Source organism: Vulpes lagopus, chromosome 2 (genome assembly GCF_018345385.1).
Source record: "Vulpes lagopus strain Blue_001 chromosome 2, ASM1834538v1, whole genome shotgun sequence".
Lineage (NCBI taxonomy): Eukaryota > Metazoa > Chordata > Mammalia > Carnivora > Canidae > Vulpes > Vulpes lagopus.
In genome coordinates, this window is record NC_054825.1 from 98,968,858 (window position 1) to 98,986,516 (window position 17,659).

General features: G+C 41.7%; 1 protein-coding gene across 10 annotated transcripts in view; it reads left to right on the plus strand.

Annotated features, from left to right (window-relative positions):
- Positions 1-319: 319 nt before the first annotated feature.
- The window catches only part of CCDC170 (coiled-coil domain containing 170), a 103,027-nt gene continuing 85,687 nt past the window's right edge, over positions 320-17,659 (plus strand). For 8 of the 10 annotated variants that reach the window (XM_041743519.1, XM_041743515.1, XM_041743522.1 and 5 more), the window contains exon 1: positions 378-679. The gene's annotated coding sequence lies outside the window, so the exon portion shown is untranslated. Of the gene's footprint in view, positions 680-1,793; positions 1,827-17,659 lie in introns of those variants that run through there. The other 2 variants (XM_041743516.1, XM_041743517.1) reach the window with 2 other exon arrangements.

The following is a 17,659-nucleotide window of genomic DNA, read 5'->3' on the forward strand; positions in this document are numbered from 1 at the left end:
CGGGGCTCCGCGGGTCCTGCGAGCGTCGCCAGCGTCCGGGGTGAGCCGCCGGGCCCTGTTTACTGGCTGCCCGAGGAGACGCGCCCCGCGCCCCGCCCCGCCCGCCCCGGCCCCCGCGCTCCGCCCCGCCCCGCCCCGCGTCCCGAGCCCCGCCCCCAGCCGAGCCCCGCCCCCAGCCCCGCCCCAGCCTAGCCCCGCCCTGAGCCCCGCCTCCAGCCGAGCCCCGCCCCCAGCCGAGCCCCGCCCCACCCCGCCCCGAGCCCCGCCCCCAGCCGAGCCCCGTCCCGCCTCGCCCCGCGCCCCGAGGCTCGAGCCCCGCCCCGCCCCGAGCGCGCCGTCGGGTCCGCCGCGGCCGCTCCTCCCGCTGCAGGCGTCGCGACCCGGCCAGCGAGGCCGCCCGCAGCACCTGCCGCCCGCAGCGCCTGCCGCCCGCGCCCGAGGTACGTCCCAGCCGGCCCGCCCGCCCGGGCCCCGAGGCCTCCCGGAACGCCGCGGAGCACCCGCGGAGGGACCGCCGCCGAGCGCCTGGGCGCCGGGTCCTTGCAGACTTCTCCTTCCCAGGGCGTGGGTGCCTCGTGGGCATGGCTCCGCCTTGGAAGCGGCCTGAGGCTGCCGGCGGCCGGTTCCCGCGAGCACGTTACGGGCCGGCTGTGAGTCTGTGAAGTGCCGCTCAGTTGTGGTTGGTACCAGTTTGCTTCTCTGAGCATTTAAACGGGTGGAATTCGAGAGACAGCGCCTGTAGCCCCTCCGCGACCCCCGCCCCCCCCCCTTTCATTGCACTTACACTACCTGCCTGCTGAGAAGTGATTCAGAGCAATGTCTTCAAAATCTGGTGTGGCTGGGTTAATGACGCTCCAGCCAAGTCGCTGGCCTTCGTTGCTGGTGACCCTAGAGACGTTCGGTTGTCCTTGGATCCGTTTACTCAGTTACTCTCAGGAGGTGCTTAGGCATTGAGGACTTTGGGCCTCAGGCTCTAAGACAAACACATGAACTTAGGGCTGGCTTGTACCCCCTTTTGGACCTGGCATCAGGGTCCCACCACGCATAGTTTGTTAGGGGTGTTGCCAGAGCCAGGGGAGGAATTGGGTTGGGCAAAGCTGCTAACCTAGGAGTTGTCCTCAGCCTAACCATACTGACCTCAGAAATCTCTGGGGGACACTCTCAGAGTCAAGCATAGGGTGGATTCTCCAACATGTTAGAGGAATTCTAGTATTTAGAAACTTTGATTGGTGCCTTATATGGGACCTATGTTTAGATTTCTCTGTTTCCTGGCTTATTGTGGAAAATTAGTAATATATTGTACAAATAAAAGTGATTTTGTTTCCATTTGACATCTGCAAATTTTATCCCAATATGGTATCCTCTGTGAATTAAGAATGTTAGCTCAGCGGTGCCTCAGTGGCTCAGTCCACTGAGTGGCCCACTCTTGATTTCCCCAGGGAATGATCTCAGGGTCCTAGGATGGAGCCACCACAGCTCCCTGCTCAGCTAGAGTCTGCTTGAGGATTCTCTTCTCCCTCTGCCCCTCCACTGCTTGTGCTCTCTCTCTTTGAAATAAATAAATAAATAAATAAATAAATAAATAAATAAATAAATAAATAAATCTGGGAAAAAGATGTTAGTCTGTGCATAAGTATATAGTGTTTTTTTTTAATTTTTATTTATTTATGATAGGAGCACAGTGAGAGAGAGAGGCAGAGACACAGGCAGAGGGAGAAGCAGGCTCCATGCACCGGGAGCCCGACGTGGGACTCGATCCCGGATCTCCAGGATCGCGCCCTGGGCCAAAGGCAGGCGCCAAACCGCTGCGCCACCCAGGGATCCCAGTATATAGTGTTTTTATATTATTTATATTTGTTTGGAAGAACAATTAAAAGTGAACTGTAGACATCATGGGTCTTCATTCCCAAATATTCTACTAGGTATCTCCTAAGAGTAAGGGCATTCTCCAACCAAAATGCAATGATCACATCCAGGGTGTTTGACATTGTTGCAGTAACTTTATCTAATGTACACTATCCACAAAAATTTTGCCAGTTGTCCCAATAATACTACTTGCTGCAGAATATTTTTCATTTCAGGATCATGCATTGTATTTAGTTATGTATCTTTAGTCTATAAATGTGGAAGAGTTCCTCAGTCTTTCTTTGTCTTTGGTGATACTGATAGTTTTAGAGCCTAGGTCATTTGTCTTGCAGAGTAAGTTTGTCTTATTGGTTTTCATTAGATTTTTGGTAGAGGGATCCCTGGGTGGCTCAGTGGTTTAGCACCGCCTTTGGCCCAGGGCGCGATCCTGGAGTCCCGGGATCGAGTCCTGCCTTGGGCTCCTGGCATGGAGTCTGCTTCTCCCTCTGTCTCTCTCTGTCTCTGTCTCTGTCTCTCTCTATCATGAATAAATAAATAAAATCTTAAAAAAAAAGATTTTTGGTAGAAATACTAAAAAGTGATGTGCCTTAGTGTATCACACCAGGAGGTGCATGATGTCACTTGGTCCCACTTTTGGTGATCCTGATGGGGGTGGTATTTGCCAGAGTTTTCCACTGTAAAAGAGGGGAAAATAAGCTTTAGCAATAAATAAGTGATCATATTGATTAATCTTATTGATTCATGTTGAGATTTTTAGGATAAATTTTACTACCCACATAAAGGAAATTATTCAGGGTGCCTGAGTGGCTCAGTTAAGTGTCCAACTCTTGATTTTTGGCTCAGGTCATGATCTCAGCATCATGGGATTGAGCCCCGTCTGGGGCTCTATGCTCAGGATGAGTCAGTTTGAGATAACTCACACCCTCTCCTTCTGTCCTTCCCTCTACCTGTACTCACACACATGCACTCTCTCTAAATAAATAAATAAATAAAATCTTAAAAAAAAAAAAGGAAAATACTCATCAAGCCCAAGATTTTAATTGACCCAAAAGACCTAAATTTTACTGAGACAAAAAGTAGAAGCTGAAAGAGCAGCATTTATCATAGTTCATTTTTCAGTTTGCTAAATACTTATATCTGAGATAATCTTATAACTCAGGTAGGCAAGGCAAGAATTTCCCATTATATAGATGTTAAAATGGCTTACCCAATTAGCAGCTGATGTAGCTGGGACTTAAACATCTTTCTTTCTTTCTTTCTTTCTTTCTTTCTTTCTTTCTTTCTTTCTTTCTTTCTTTCTTTCTTTCTTTCTTTCTTTTTAAAGATTTACTTATTTATTTATTCATGATAGACATAGAGAGAGAGAGGCAGAGACACAGGCAGAGGCAGAAGCAGGCTCCACGCCAGGAGCCTGATGCGGGACTCGATCCCGGGACTCCAGGATCGCGCCCTGGGCCAAAGGCAGATGCCAAACCGCTGAGCCACCCAGGGATCCCTCTTAAACATCTTGTCAAAGTTTAGTACTTTTCTGACCACAGTATCATGCACTGAAAAGCAGACTAAAATATAATAGCATGCAGCTATACGAGGAAGTAAAATACTGCAGAGACCAAAGGTGCTAGTTTGGGGTTCAAGCAGTCCTGATTATATCCCTTATCTGTGATGACATGGGCAAAGAAATTACGTATATCTCTGAGTTTTAGTTTCTTCATCTGAATCTTGGGATCAGAGCACTTACCACAGAGCGTAGTTTTGGGACTTCACGGTTAATATAGATAATGCATCCAAGAAAGAGAGTAAGTGCTTATTAATATTAGCTATCTCTCTGTAACTTTTGGAATATGCCTCAGCATTTACTCCACAACTGCCAACTCAACAATCAGTAATTGAGGATTTGTACAAGGTACTGCAGGTAAAAAATGAATTTGACATAGTTTCTGCTCTCAGTGAAGAATCAAGAGTTCATAATCAAGAGAAACAGACACATAAACAGATGGCTTTTGTTGGTATCATCCATGAACCAAATTTAATGCTGCATTTTTCTCAAGGTGGGTTTACCTCTAATCAAGTCATCAGCAGAGTTGTACTAGACTAGAAAATGTTGTGAATACTGTGAGTGGTATTATGTGACTTGAAGTCTAACAGCTCAAGCATGGAGGGCAGAAACACCCTTTGGGGAAATTTACAAATATAGCTTTGAGCGGAACAGGTTAACTTTGTTGTGGTGTTTGAAATAAGGTATTGTGTGTGTGGGGGGGAGAAATAAGGAATGGAAGCTGAAAAATGTTACCAAATTATTAAAATAATACCAGTTAGCAAAAAGGTTTATCAGCCATTTGGTAAAAAGTGATTGGATTTGGTATCATAGGTCACAAATATATGGTGGCTCTGCTCTGTTAGTGTTTTCACATACCTAAAAGACCTGAACCAAGTTGAGGCTCTCGTATGTAGCACCTTTGAGACTTTGAACAACTTTCTTCTCTGTAAAACAGGTTTGCTAACTGTCTTATGTGGTTGTTATGAGAAGAAGATGTAAATAGCAACACAGATTATCAACAGCTATAGCTCCTCAAAGCAAAGGCCCTGGAGCTGGTCAGGTATAATTATGAAGGAAGTACAGTCAGTTTTCCCTTTATTTCCCCACTGTTTCCAACTTTAAAAAATTATGAAAAAATACACCTAACATAAACTTTACCATCTTAACCATATTTACGTGTACAGTGCAGTGGCAGTCAGTACATTTATATTATCCTGCAACCATTGCCACCATCCATTTCTAGAACTCTTTTTTTTTTAGAACCGTTTTCATCTTACAAAACAGACTCTGTACCCACTAAACAATAACTTCCCATTCTCCTCTTTTCCTTGGCCCTGGAAACCCGCATTCTATTTTCTGTTTCTGAATTTGACTATACAAGGTACCTCATATAAGTGGAATCATTCAGTGTGTCATTTTGTGACTGCTTTATTAAAATAATGTCCTCAAGACTCATCCATATTGTAGCATGCAGAATTTCCTTTCTTTTTGAGGCCAAGTAATATTCTATTGTATGTATATATCACATTTTCTTTATCCTTTCATCTGTCCGTGGACACTTGGGTTGTTTCCACCTTTTGGCTCTAGTGAGTAATTCTGCTTGATCATGGGTGCACAAATATCTCTTCAAGACTTTGCTTTCAATTCTTTTGGGATTGCTGGATGATATGATGTTTCTATTTTGAATTTTTTGAGGAACCACCATACTGCTTTCCATAGTAGCTTAAACCATTTTACATTGCCATCAACAGTGTGCAAAGACTCCATTTCTCTATATCCTCATCCACGCTTATATTTTTCTTTCCTGCCTCCTTTTTTCTTTTCATAGTATCCATCCTAATAGGTGTAAGGCAGTATCCATTTGTACTTTTTTAAAATAGTATTTTTATTTGAGAGAGAGCAAGAGAGAGGGAGCATGAGCAGGGGGAGGGGCAGAGGGAGATAGAGAAGCAGGCTCCAGGCTGAGCAGGGAGCCTGACATGGGGCTTAATCCCAGGATCCTGGGCCCAAGACAGCTGCTTAACTGACTAAGCCACCAGGCGCTCCTCCATTTCTACTTTTTAAAGAATCATTTCTTCCCTCTCTGGTTTGCTTTTTTTGTTTCCTCTCTTTTTAATCAAACTCAAGTTTAAGAAAAGACATGACTCTAATCACCTGTCTTTGTGATTAGAAGACATCTAATCTTCTTCGTGATTAGAATATTAATTAGAAACATCCCTATTGAAAAAAGCTTATATCCCCCAAAAAAGGCAAGAAAGAAAAAAGAAACAGAAAAAGCAGAGAAAAAAAAAAAACCCAGAATGATGGTGGAAATAAATATATTAGTAATTACAATGAAGGTGAAAGGACGAAATGCTCAGTCAACTGACAAAATTGTCAGATTGAATTTTTTTGATCTAGGCATGTGATATTTGTGAAAGACATGTAAACAAAAGTACATGGAGAAGTTGAAAGCAAAGTGTATAAAAAGATTCATCAGGCATGAGGTGCCTGGGTGGCACAGTTTGTTAAGTCTCTGACTCTTGGTTTCCCTTCAGGTTTTCAGGGTTGTGAGATGGAGCCCTATGTGGGCTTCTGGTTCAGCTCAGAGTCTGCTTATGTCTTTCTCTCCCTCTGCCTGCCCCTGCCACGTCTTTCTTTCTAAAATAAATAAATAAATTTTAAAAATTCATCAGGTAAAAAAATAAAAGAAAACTGATTAGAAATACTTTTAAGGAAAAATGCATTACTGATGTAAAAAGTCACTATACAGATTATATCACTACCGCATAATAATAAAAATTTTCATTCAGCAGGAAGGTGTAAGAATTCTAAATATATATATATATATATATGCAATAACATGGCATCTAAACTTGGTATTCAAATATGCAAAATAAAAATTGTCAGAAGCAAAAATCTGTAAGGACATATAGACAATCAAACTAGAGTAGAACTTTTTCAGTATTCCTCTGTTATTATCTGAAATAGCAACCAGGGAAAAATTTGGTAAGAGAGCTACTTACTAAAGATACAAACTTGGTTAAGTAGAACTAAAATGTATAAGATTTTGGGATGTGGCTGTGAAAGTTAACAGGATTACTTTTTCTTTTTGTCCAAGGGAGAAAAACACCATTAAACTAGGAATCAACTGGACAAAATCCTAGAAAATATACTCTATTGGTAGGGAGAGGGAGAAGCAGGTTCCCTGCTAAGGAGGGATCCTGATCCAGAACTCTATCCCAGGACCCCAGGATCATGACCTGAGCCAAAGGCAGATGCTGAACTGACTGAGCCACCAAAGTGCCCCCCAGTGTTGATATCTTATGAATGTTTGATGTAAGCAAAAAATGAGATGTTGAGAGGAAATCTGAATCAGAAATATTTTGCTTAGTGAATTATACATCGAGTTAGTCACCTATTTGGCAATCTCCCATTGAATCCTTGGCTTTCTGTTAGGCACAGAAGATAAATTCTTTACTTGAGCAGCTATAAAGTGGAGCTGTATTCTGAAACTGTCACTGGAAATGACGGCCATGTGCTTAAAAAGAGCCCAGCTTGTAGAATGTTCCTCAGTTGGGGTATGTCCAGTGTTCCTGCATAGATTCAGCTCAATCCTTTTTGGCATTTATGGTAATTTTCTATGAGAGATGTGTTCTCAGTATAGTATGCGAGGAGCCCTATGTCAGTTTATCTCATTGCTGATGTTATGAAAGTCAAAGAAAGGCTGAGGACCTATTGCACATCAGACAGGCTGAAGGTACTTGACAATACATGCCATGCAGATAATAGTTGCTCCAAGGAACATTATTGAGATAATTGGTAAATAATATGATGTCATTGTCAAATTTTGCAGATTTGACTGTTTTATGCAAAGGGATGTTCTTGTTCTTAGGAGATACATGCTGAAGTATTTGGTAGTGAGGTCCATGATGTTGGCAAATTAGCCATGATTCAGTGATCATAGTTGTAATAAACACTATTCCTATGGAGAAAGGAATCATCAAATGTGGCAAAATGTTCTCACAGTTGGTGAATCTAAGTGAAGCATATACTTGGGTTTATTGGATTATTCTTGCAACTCTTCTGTAAGACTGAAACAAAACTTAAAAGACATATGCCTGTAACAAATGGAGTGACAAAGTAGAAGACACTTTCTAACTACTGAGCTTGCAGTGTAGTTAAGTAAACAAGAATGGTAATACATAAAAGTTTTAAAAAGACTGGAGGAATGCATGCCCGGGGTCAAGGCATGGTCTCAGAAAAGGATCTAGCAGGAAATACAAAATTACACAGTCTTCTCTAGTAGACCAGGGGCAAGGATGGAGGTGGGCAAGTTTTGCTTCTGGTGATGGCGGGAAGATGATGTTGACTTTGAAGTACCAGCAGGACATGTAGGTGATGTTCAGTAGACAGTGGAAATAGGAATCTCTAGCCAGAGGTGCAGGTTTGGGAGCCATCAGACACTGGGAATGGTTGAAATCTCAGCAGTTCAAGAAGTTGGCCAGAAAGAGTATCTTCAGTAACAGAGGGTTGAGGACAGAACCCCATCAGGTTGAAGAGTGGTGAAGGATGATGAGCTACAGGAGGGACAGAGGATGAGGGCCAGGAAGTCAGAGGAGGAAGCAATGCAGGGAGGCATGGGAGACAAAGAGGGGTTCAAGGAGAGTGTGCTTTGTGTGGCACATGCCAGAGGGAGGTCAAGTCAGATGAGGAGCAAGAGTGTTCCCTGGAAACACTCTTACACTCTTGGTGGGAATGCAAACTGGGGCAGCCACTCTGGAGAACAGTATGGAGATTCCTCAAAAAGTTAAAAATAGAGCTACCCAGTGATCCAGCAATTGCACTACTTGGTGTTTATCTAAAGCATGCATAGCAAACATAGTAATCCAAAGGGGCACATGCACCCCAATGTTTACAGCCTAACTGTGCAAAGCTGTCCATCAACAGATGAATGGATAAAGAAGATGTGGTACATATACACAATGAAATATTACCCAGCCATCAAAAATAATGAAATCTTGGCAATTGCAGTACACAGAGGGTATTATGCTAAGTGAAATAAGTCAGAGAAAGATACTCATGTGGAATTTAAAAAACAAAACAAATAATCATAGGGGAACAGAAGGTAAAAGAAGATTAAAATTGAGAGGGAGGCAAACCATAAGAGACCCCAAACTCTAGGAAACAAACTGAAGGTTGCTGGAGAGAAGGTGGGTGGGGAAATGTGGCAATTTGGTGATTGGCACTAAGGAGGGTACTAGATGTGATGAGGACTGGGTGTTATATGCAACTGATGAATCACAAAATTCTACCCCTGAAACTAATTAAAAAAAATGTTCCCTGGTTTTGGTGGTGAGGGCAGTCTTCTCCCAGGAAGTGAATTTTAAGCTGAGCTTTGCAAGGTAAGAGTTGGTGAGGCAAAGGATCAGGGATGGTTGTGTTGGATGTCTTCTCGATAGCACAAAGCGTGGCTGATGGCTATGGGAGAGGAGGAAGCAAAGTCCCCTCAGGCAACTGCAAGAGGCTGGTGTGGCTGGAGTGTGCTTGGAGAGCATAGTGAGGTGAGAACAGTCATGGGTGAAGAAGCTGGTGAAGTAGGCAAGGGTCAGATCATATAGGACTTTATAGGAGTTTGGATTTTGCCCTAAGGGCGAGGGATGCCACTGGAGAATTTTAAGTCTTGGGATATATTGAACAGTTCTGCATTTAAAAAAGATCCCTTTAGGGAGCACCTGGCTGGGTCTGTCAGTAGAGGATGTGACTGTTGATCTTGGGGTCCAGAGTTCAAGCCCCTACTTAAAAAAATAAAAATAAAAAGATGCCTTTGGCTATAAATGGACTAGCATCTTGTTGTGGGGTAGGGTGGGGATAAGTCTGAGGTTGGGGAGACTCTGGAGGCTAGTGTGGTAATCTAGAGTAGCATGGTAGGCACAGATGTTGAAAGTCAACAGTTACTTAGGTGTGAGAATCAAGATAGAGGCCTTGGAACTGGGAGGAGAGAGAGAGAGAGAGAGAGAGAGAGAGAGATTGTAAAGTATGGGCTTCTGGCCCAAGGAACTGGGTGGGTGTTTGCTATCTTTTGCTGAGATGGAGAAAGAACAGGTTAGGGGAAAGTAGCATGAGTTCAGTGTTGGACATGTTGGATGGGAGGTGTCTGCGTTATCTGGGTGATATCCACTGGGCAGTTAGATCTAGATCTTGAACCTAATAGAGAGGTTTTGGGTAGTGATCATCATATACTTGAGCTCCTCAGCACATAGGTGGGTCTTGAAGTCAGGAATACAGGAAGGTCAGAGAAATAAGAGGTTTTCCCAGGAGATAGTGAGGAGGAATTTTTAAACCATTGAATTTGACCATGTCATGGTTGAGGGGGAGCTGACAGGAAAACTGAAAAGGTCTGAAGGGAATAAATACTTCCTGTCATAGGCACCTATTAAGAAAATTGTTTACTGCGCACCTGGGTATCTTCAGGTGCTCAGGTCATCCTGGGGTCCTGGGATCTAGCCCCATGTTGGGCTCCCTGCTCACCGGGGCGTCTGCCTTTCCCTCCACACCTGCCCCTCCCCCAGCTCATGCTGTCTCTAGCTCTCTCCCTCTCTCTCCAATAAATAAATAAAATTTAAAAAATTATAAAAAGGAAAATTGTTTACTCATCAGCTTATTCATTTATTGAGCAAATATTTGCTGGCCTAAAAAGAATATTAACCTTGGAGTGAAGAGACCCGGATATTATTGACTCTGAAACAAGCTGACTTAATCTCTCCAGGTCTGGTTTCTTTATGTTGTCAGATTCACTTCCACTTCAAATTTTCTAAGAAATACTAAAAACTAATCATAGCTTCCAAAATATTTTATACCAGAAACCTATATAAAATAGTAAGTTAGGACACACGGTATAAGTCAGCCCCACTGATTGCTAAAGGTGAGACCTTATGAACGTCCCTTAACCCTTCCAGGCCTCACTGTCCTCTTTGGAGCATGAACACTTGATATGGGCTTTTCACTCAAGATAGACTGAGCACATGTGTTTATGTCCACTGTTTCACTGAACCGAATTAAAAGAGGAAAGATTAAAAACAGCATAATTTCCCAAGACTGCTGGGAATAAGACCAGATTGTGTGTGTGTGTGTTTGTGTGCTCATTCTGGAAAATATAAAAGCAGTAGCATCATCAGGTATATCAGTGACAGAGGAGAAGGCAGCAGTGGAGGTAGAACTTTTCTTCCCAGAGACTTCTGGAAGCTTCCATGCTTGGAATTGGCAAATGTGGATATAGATTATTAGGAAGTAGGCAGAAATTGGGCAGAAATAATTGATGATTGGAGATGTGGATCAACTACTTAAATCCCCAGCGCCCCACAACTGCTTATAATTTGGATTTATCTGTTCCCACTCTGTGCAAACTCAGCTTGCAATCCGTTGTGCATTGGGTGCTTGTGTCCCTCCCAAATTCATAGGTTGAAGCCCTTACCCCCAGTGTGATGGTATTTGGAGATGAGGCCATCAGGAGGTATTTGGACTTAGATGAGGTCATGAGGCTGGGCCGCCATGATGGGATTAGTGTCCTTGTAAGAAGAGGAAAAGACTAGAGCTCTCTCTCTGCCTGTTGAGGACACTATGAGAAGATGGCTATCTGCTAGCTAGGAAGGGACTTCTCACCAGGAACCAAGTCAACTGGCACCTTGATCATGGACTTCCCAGCCTCCAGAAACTGAGGAATGAAATCTGTATCTGAAGCCACCCAGTCCACCTGTATTTCGTTACAGCAGTCCACCTGATGAATAGGCAGTCTTTGCAGAAGTTAGCCTAACCACTCATATCCTCAGAACTCACCCCCAGCCCTCCACACTTCGGGCCACAACCTTCCAAACAGATACGAAGTGTTCTGATGACACACAACGGAGGGTGTCTTCAGTGCAGAACCTTTCTCCGTGGGAAGCTTTCTCATCACATTTATCCGTAAAGCTGAAGCACATTCACCTGTGCCTTAAGAAGTTACTTCTCTGGTGAAATACTTACTGCCACTCTAATGTAGAGAACCTGAGCAATATCTAGTTAACCTGTTTCTATTACTTTCTTGCTCACATGAGGATATTTTTTAAAATTTATATTTAAATTTTTAAGTTTTTGGTACTTAGCAGAGGATCGATGGCTCTCTCAGGTGAGTGCCTAAAGTACAGATACTACATAGGTGGTGAGCATAAAGTAGTGTGTTGTCACCTAGGCTGGTAAAAATGAAACTTTTTGTAACAACTTGGCTTAACTCAGGAGACACTGTTTCCTCCCTTTAGAAGAAAAATACCATCTTGTCACTTCAGAGGAACTTACTCCAATTGTTTTCCTCACTCTCTCTCTGAGGTGAACAAAGTTTCTGCAGGTGGGAGTGGGTGTGGTTTTGAGGATCTTGGCACTTTGGGCTGAAGACCACCCTCCCCACCATCCCTTGACTTGGATCTCAGTCTCTGCTGAAGTCCTTTGCTTCTCTCTGGCTTCTGAAGGTCCATCAGTGTGGCATATTTCTTATTCCCACCTCAACCCCCTCTATGTCTAGAGTCTTCTCTACGTCTACCTTTTTGCTTTCCTTGGGACAAATGGGGAACCAGGCTATGGTTTCTCTTCCCTGCTTGAGAAGTGAATTCTGGGGGCACCTGGGTGGTTTCAGCTCAAGTAGTGATCCTGGGGTCCCGGGATGGAGCCCCGTGTTGGACTCCCTACTCAGTGGGGAGTCTGCATCTCCCTCCCTCTCTCTCTGTCCCTACCCCTGCTGGTACTCTCTCAAATAAATAAAATCACACACACACACACACACACACACAAAAAGAGAATATAGGAGGCAGAGCTGCCTGCAGGCCCCATGGGCATGTCATTCAAACATTGTTACTCATTTCCCAGAAGCTGTGCTCCTGCCTGTAGGGCTCTCCAGCAGCCATCCATCTCCAGGGGCAACAGCGTGGGAAGCTAGGGAGTTAGCTGGAGTTTTTATTATTCTCCTTGCTTATTTCAGGTGTTAGGTCCCAAGAGGGCAGGTAATACCTAGGCACTGGTCATGTCTCCTTTTTCCAGGTACTGGAGCCACACATCCTCTTTTGGGTGGGAAAATGATTCTCCAGCATGGACTGTTCTCTACAATTTAAAGGAATAATTTTTGTGCTGTGAATCCCAAGGATTTGTTATTTATATGCAAAGCTGTGCTTTTGAAATTTTAAATATTTTAAATAATTCTCTTTCAGAAAGCCCAGTTCTGAAAACACAGAACATGATAGCTCTTTTTTTTTTTAAGATTATTTATTTATTCATGAGAGACACAGAGACATAGAGAGAGAGGCAGAGACATAGGCAGAAGGAGAAGCAGGCTCCATGCAGGAAGCCCAATGTGGGACTCGATCTTAGGACTCCAGGATCACACCCTGAGCCGATGGCAGATGCTTAACTGCTGAGCCACCCAGGCATCCCCATGATAGCTCTTGAAAGCTTCCCTGGATCCTCTAAATATGGGCCTGAGCTACATGCCCATGGACCCACTGGCAGTATCTACTCGCATGATGTACTCCCAAGTAATGGAATGAGTTGACTTACTGGATAGAATAACCTAGAATTGACAATTAGAATTTTAGGGAATAGCTGCCCAAAACAATGATTATGGTTTTGGCCATATTGGCTCTTAAATTTTTTTGATAGTAATTAACCAAGTTTTCAGATTTTATTTTAAGGATTTTTATTTATTTGAGGGAGAGAACACAAGTGGAGGAAGAGGCAGAGGGAGAAAGGCAAGTAGGCTCCTTGCTGAGTGCTGAGCCTGATACAACACAGGGCTCATCCCAGGACCCTGAGGTCATGACCTGAGCTGAAACCAAGAGTTGGATGCTTAATCAACTGAGCCACCCAGGTGCCCCAATAATTAGCTAAGTACTTTATTTATTTTTTATTTTTTAAGATTTTATTTATTTATCATGAGAGCCAGAGAGAGGGTCAGAAACATAGGCAGAAGGAGAAGCAGGCTCCCTGTGGGGAGCTTGATGTGGGACTCAATCGCAGGACCCTGGGATCACGCCTTGAGCCAAAGGCAGATGCTCAACTACTGAGCCACCCAGGTGCCCCTAGCCAAGTATTTTACATCCATTTTTGGTTCATGATTTTAAAATCATGCTATCTGGGTAGAGAAGACTTAGACTTTTTCTTAGACTCCTGTTCGTGAAGGCAAATGGGTAGGCTGGCATTTCCTTAAAAGCAATAGTAAAATATTTCTATGTATTTAAGTTTATGACATTAGGGAGATGAAACTGTGTATGGAAGCACTGTCTAGAAAGCATTGATAAGTAATAGAAGAGGTAATACTAAGAGATAGGTAATGGAAAAATTATCTTAACATTGCTTGCTCCTTCAGTAGGCTGATGTAGAACTGTTGAGTACTGAAATGAGGTCCCAGAGGAATTAAGTCTCTTCATGGCAGTTCTCTGGTGCTAAAGAATTGATTTTTTGGAAGATGGGATAAACTATGTCTCAAGTCTCTTGCAAGGGAAATATTTCCGAGAAGCCTGTTTGAGTAAACAGCTTTTTAAAGTTTGAAGCACACTTCTCTGCATAGCAGCTAAAATATTACATCTTGAAATCTTTTTCGCTTTACAATAGTTTATTTACCAAGTGTTTTATAATAGGTAGAGTGAAGAAATCTCATTTGGGAAGAGTTCTAAATCTTTAACATGTGAAAAGATATATATATATATCATACACATATATTTTTCATACATATATATATCATACATACATATATATATATGATAATCACAAATAAAGTATCCCACCTGGTTGTCAATGGAGATTTCTGTTTCCACCATTTCTCTCACAAAAACTAATCCATATGTGGCATGTTTTCAAATCTGCATTCATTATCAGTCTTAAATTTTTTTTTTAATTTATGATAGTCACAGAGAGAGAGAGAGAGAGGCAGAGACACAGGCAGAGGGAGAAGCAGGCTCCATGCACCGGGAGCCCGATGTGGGACTCGATCCCGGGTCTCCAGGATCACGCCCAGGGCCAAAGGCAGGCGCCAAACCGCTGCGCCACCCAGGGATCCCCCTCATTATCAGTCTTGACAGTCAAACCCAGTACCTCCCATGAGGCTGTATTCAATATGAATGCTGAGAAACTGCTAGCACTTAAAATACCGCCTGAAGTTAATTAATTTGCCTGTGATTTTCCTTGCATTCAGTCTGAGAAGTTATCTGGCTAATGTAAATAGATTTAAAACAACTTCATAGAACTTTATATTGAACTAAACTATTAGCTTATAAATTGGCTGGATTGGTTGGACTTGACCTGTACAATATTTATGAACTTGTAGAAAGCAGAATGCACCTTCCAAAATGTAGTTGGAAAGTTTAATTACGAATTTATTAAAGTTATATTCTTTGAACTTGACATAACTTATGGAAATGCAACTCATTATTATGACTGCTGGATAGCAGACAGCAATATTGAGAGTGAGAAAATAATTCAGTTTAGAGAAAAATGATCGTTTCAACATTTAACGAGATATATATGCGACAACAGAGGTGTGACTAGAAGCATGGGCTTTGGAGTCAGACAGCCTTGGTTTTGATTTTGGCTGTGCCATTTCATTCAGTCCTTCATTCCTTTTTTTTAGTATTTAACCGAAACCCAGTCACACAGTGGTGAAAAAAACAAGCATTTTCCTGCCTCCTATGGATCTCATAGTCTAGCAGGGGAAGTGGGTATGAAATAAATAATCATATAAATAATGGTTAAGGATAAGTACTGCGTGTCATGAAATCAAATAACACAAGAACTAATTTAGATTGAGGCTCCTGAAGGCCAATGTAAGGAATGAAAGCAGACCATAAGGTGGCTGGGTAGAGGGAGCCAGAATAAAGAGACTGAGAGAGGAGGGGATGAGTCAAAAATACAGCTGTAAGATTTAATCAGTGTTTTCCTTTTTTTTTTTTTAAAGATTTTATTTATTCATTCATGAGAGACAGAGAGAGAGAGTAACAGCTGCACATAGTTCTCGGGATCAAATAACATTGTATTTGAATCATGCTTAATACAGACCTAGCATGATAAGTATTTACTACCCGGTGGCTATAAATAATAATAATAATAATAATAATAATAATAATGCCCTCATGGAGTTTACATTCTGGTGAGGTGATAATCTCCACTGTAGGAATGGAAATAAGCAAAGAGGGACTGACAGTTGCTTAAAGAGCTTCAGAGAAAAGTTCTACATTTTTAAGTAATTATAGAAATGAGTTAATCATTACAGTCACAACTGAAGGAAAAAGGCAAGACAAAACATCTTAATGCTTTCTGAGTGAACTTAAGTGACATATCAGCAAGGTCACAGAATAAAGATACTGAAATTATAGTTGATTGATGTAATTTCCCATGTATAAAACTTTATCTATCTAATCTGTAAAACCTCAAGATCAAGACTGCCTGTTGCTTGGGCCCTGGCAAGCTTGTAAAGGCAGGATGAGTTAAGAAATAATTGCAAACTTGTTAGCTAAGATATTTGCCTAAAAAAATCCAGAAAAATTATAAATTAAATAGTAATGGACCTTCATTGTAACAAGGATTAAGATTCATTATTTTGGTTCCTTAAGGGAAGCATTTTATAAATGTTTTGTACTTTTATCCTTATCTGACAAGATGTGGATGAACAATTCATGGCCTCTCCTCCCCACTATACCTTGGTTAACTATCTCCTGTCCTCTCCAACTTCTTCTAAAGCTCATCTCTCTGTTCTAGGTTGACCTCTAGCCAGGGTTAATTTTAAAAATATGAGGTCTATTATTTTCTATTTTTATAAGAGGTGAGTGAAATTCCATTTATACTTCTTCTGAGGGGCCATGGTTTAGTGCTAGTAAGATGTTATTAGAAATAAGTAAATAAGTTCAATGAGATATTTTTATGTGTGATATGTTAACCTTAGAGATGTGAACAAAGGGGAAGAAGCCTTTCCATTCTGTTGTTTTATTTATTCCATCCATTCATTTATTCCACAAATATTGAATAGATATCTACTCAGAGGACATTTATGGAGGTGTTCATCATGTCCTAGGAAAGGTACCTCATTCTAGGGATACAAATATAATTGATTTCTAGGTTTTGCCTTCAAACGTACAACTTTGTAGCCAAATTGTTCATTCATTTATTAGTATTCTACATATATTTCATGAATGCCTTCTTTGTGCCCAACATTGTTGTAGACACTGGACACAGGATGTGCCCTGTAGTAGACACTGGACACAGACACAGGGTGTGCCCTGGTGCAGCTTATATTCAAGTCGTAGACCTGAAAACAAGTGTAGAAGGTTAGGGTGGTGCTTCCTAAAGTGCTCTGATGACTACAGGGAGTGTACAAAATTATTTATGAGAGGTTCAGGAAGAAAATATTTTGATTTTTATTCATCTTAATCTCATCTTGCTTTATTTATATTTTTGTATATATTTGGTAATATACCTAATCTGAATAGTAGTACTTGTACACCATTTATACGTAAATAAATATTTAAATTCATTAATTTCATACTTGATAAACATTTGCAGACCCCAGGATGAAAGCTGGATTTATTTACTTATTTATTATTTAAAGATTTTATTTATTTATTCATGAGACACAGAGAGGCAGAGACACAGCCAGAGGGAGAAGCAGGCTCCATGAAGGGAGCCCGACGTGGGACTCGATCCTGGGTCTCCAGGATCACGCCCTGGGCTGAAGGCAGCGCTAAACCGTTTTTTTTTTTTTTTTTTTAAGATTTTATTTATTTATTCATGAGAGAGAGAGAGAGAGAGAGAGATAGGAAAGCATGGATTTAGAATAAGATGGACTTATGAGTTTGAAGTCAGTTTATCACTTACTACACGTGGGTCCTTGGGCTAGCCAGAGCTCTGCATCCTTACAGAGATGTTGTAAGGGTAGGCTGTAATAATGTTAGTAAAGTGCTTATATTGTGTCTGTTTATATCAAATCCTCAAAAAAATGATAGCTAATGTTACTATTGTTATTATTTATGTGATCAATATTAAAATACAGGCATCTTCAAAGTGATAAAGAGAATTTTGAGAAGGGACTGGTTAAGCTGTGACCCTAGTGCCATGAAACTGTTATAATAAATTATTGCTGGGAATGTAAATCGGTGCTACTTTTTATGCACTTATATACCAGAATCCTTAAAATTTTTATTTGCCTTAACCCGGTTTGTTTCCCTTCCAGAAATTTATCTTAAGGAAACAATCAGAATTCTAATAGAT